The sequence below is a fragment of the Pleurodeles waltl genome, chromosome 5 (genome assembly GCF_031143425.1).
Source record: "Pleurodeles waltl isolate 20211129_DDA chromosome 5, aPleWal1.hap1.20221129, whole genome shotgun sequence".
Classification (NCBI taxonomy): domain Eukaryota; kingdom Metazoa; phylum Chordata; class Amphibia; order Caudata; family Salamandridae; genus Pleurodeles; species Pleurodeles waltl.
In genome coordinates this window covers 1,603,567,879-1,603,570,577 of record NC_090444.1, presented here as the reverse complement: position 1 = coordinate 1,603,570,577, position 2,699 = coordinate 1,603,567,879, and the positions used below count along the sequence as shown (strand labels likewise).

The window sequence follows — 2,699 nt, the reverse complement described above, 5'->3', positions numbered from 1 at the left end:
CTATTTGAAAAATCTTGTATACATTCTATAGCAGTATCAGCAACGGCACACGTAGTTTTAATGCAATCAAATGCCCGGGCATTGCCCGGCATGAGTGGGGTGGTAGTCATTTTGTTAATCCAAAAAATGGGGTAAGAGACACTGTTGTGGGCTTACCTTTCCAAGAAGGTGTTGTTTCTTGATAGGTTTGGTTTTTCCAACAAAGGTATTTTCTTCCATTGATTTTTGGAGAGCTCCGTCCGGGGTTACCACTGACTACTGTTACCACTGACTACTACTGACTTGTGGATCCTTTGTTCGTAGGCAAACCGTAGCCCAAATACCAAAACACGAAAAAAACTTAAAAGGAAAGGAAGCTACTTCCCCCCCCAATCTCCCGAGGTCACAGCGCTAGAATGAACCTGCACTGCTCCTCAAGGGAGACAAGGGACCCCACACCAGTATAACCGGCAGGTGCTATCCAACTCAATGAACCTGCACTGCTCCTCAAGGGAGACAAGGGACCCCACACCAGTATAACCGGCAGGTGCTATCCAACTCAATCCTCGTGACAAGGGAGCATCAGCCCTGCTCCGGTCAGGCCAGAGTACGAGGGCCCGTCCCCCAAGTCACTTGGAAAGAGTATTGATCGCTTCAGAGGAGTTTCTCGTCACCTATGTGCAACGCAGCCAGGCTCCGGACAAGCCAGAGGGCGCAGGCCCAGTCACACAAGGGTCAGAAATTACCCTCACCTTTTTTTCAAGTTCAAACAAAAGTTAGAACTTAGCCAAAAGGCCGAGAAGCGATAACCCGAATGGTGGCAGAATTCTCACCTCACCGGCCGGTCTCCCTGGCTGACTCGGGCTGGGGTCGTCCTTTCCTTGACCGTTGACGGGCCTTTCGCCTCTTTTCCCCATCTCTTGGCAAGAGCTCAGCCAGTGGCGAAAGGAAAAAAGAGGCCCTGGCGTCAGGGTGTCTCCCGGCTCCCAGAGTTCTCAGCAGTCGCCTCATTATGCGTCCATTAGCATACCCACGTTGCCCAGTTTCTAGTTTTTGCATGCCCCTCCCCTTCCTGTCCACTGGGTCCAGCCCCTGGGTGGGAAGGTCGGGCCACCCTGGACAGCAGCCTGGCAGCAAGCGGCCGGCTCCTCGCCCTCGCTTGCCCAGGACTCTGCTTAGGCAGAGCTTAGGCCTATAGATAAGGCTGGCCGATCGTGGACGGGCGGGGGCGGGCAAAGAAGGAAAAGGACTCTGTCTTTTCCTTCTGCCCGGAGAAGACCTGGACAGTGTCCACTTCATCTCTTCTGCCAAAGGCAGCTGCCCCCCCATTTCTCTCTCTCTCTCTCTCTCTCTCTCTCTCTCTCTCTCTCTTACCTTTCCTATCTTGCTCTTTCTATCTCGCTCCTCTTCACTTGCTGAAAACGCGGTAGATGAAGAAAGGCCTCTTGCCCTCTGCTCTGCCTCTTTGCCATCACTCGCTACCCTGGGAAATGGATCCAAAAACAAAACACTGCTGAAGATGCAGTCTCTTTCTGAATTTTTTCTCCACCGAAGTGAAGCCTCTGAGCAGAGGACAATAAAAAAATTAAAAAAAAAAAAAAGGGGGGGGGGGGGTGGGGGGGTGTCAGGGAATAAAATACCACAGAAATATAAAACGGAATAAATAAATAAATAACGACATAAATAAAACAAGACACGGCTGCCACAAAGTGGCCAGGTTGGTTTTATTTACACACAAAGACATTAGCGTCACTTTACAGAGAGACAGTGAAACGCTACTTTTGCTTTTCAATCTTTTTTTTCAACAGCATGTTTTTCCCCGGGTGGGGAAGTGCACCATTCCTGGAGGTACTGCAATACCAGGTTGATGCGTGGAGTGGACAGAGCAAGCTCCTATTCCATCTCCCTGTTCCAAAAATCAATTTAATATATGGTCCCCAGATAGAGGACGTATCAGATATTAAACTGATAAGAACAGATTTTGTTTTGAAATCCTTTATGGAAGGTAATTGTCATAGAAAATACAACACAGTTTTTACAGAAAGGTTTCAAAAAAATGGTTAGGCATAGTTACAAAACATGTTTAGAAACATATGCATGGTTCAAAAAATGTTTACATTGTAACAGTGAGAGAGAAAAAACCCCAGTCCCTTTATGGGTGGGGAAAAACTAAAACTTTATTTAAGGCCTATATATAAGGGCCAATCCATAGACACCTGGTGGCTTGGCGTTATTGTTGAAACTGCCACTCCCGGTTGGGAGGGCTTGAAAAACTAAAATTTTATTCATGGCCTATATAAGTGCCAATCCGTTTGACACCCGGTGGCAAGGTGGGGTGGGGGAATAGGAATCAGGTCACCCAGCCCTTCCAGTTTTTCACCTGCCAAAGACGGTTTGCCTTGTCCTGACCTTGTAAGGTGCGGTCAATGTACAAATAGGTAGTCACTTTGTCGAGGCAAATGTTACGACAGTCTGAGAGGGTTAAATGTTTGTGTGCAAAAAGTAGCAGATTACGGGCTTCCCACAGCGTCTGTTTGCCGCAGTTCAGCAGTCTCCAGGCAACGATGCGCTGAGAGGGAGGAAGGCCCAAACCGTACAACAGAGTCGTAAAAGTGAGGGACGGAATGCCTGCTATGTGAGTCAAGAACGGTTGTAGTAAAGTCCAAAAATCCTTGGCGTATCTGCAGTTCCAAAAAAGATGAGCAATAGTTTCCTCGTGA

The 2,699-nt window shown here is 48.1% G+C and overlaps 1 non-coding gene across 1 annotated transcript; it reads right to left on the bottom strand.

Annotated features, from left to right (window-relative positions):
• Nucleotides 1-1,805: 1,805 nt before the first annotated feature.
• LOC138297568 (U2 spliceosomal RNA) lies at nt 1,806-1,988 on the bottom strand. Its single transcript, XR_011204164.1, has one exon. It is a non-coding gene; the product is annotated as a U2 spliceosomal RNA (small nuclear RNA).
• Nucleotides 1,989-2,699: the final 711 nt, after the last annotated feature.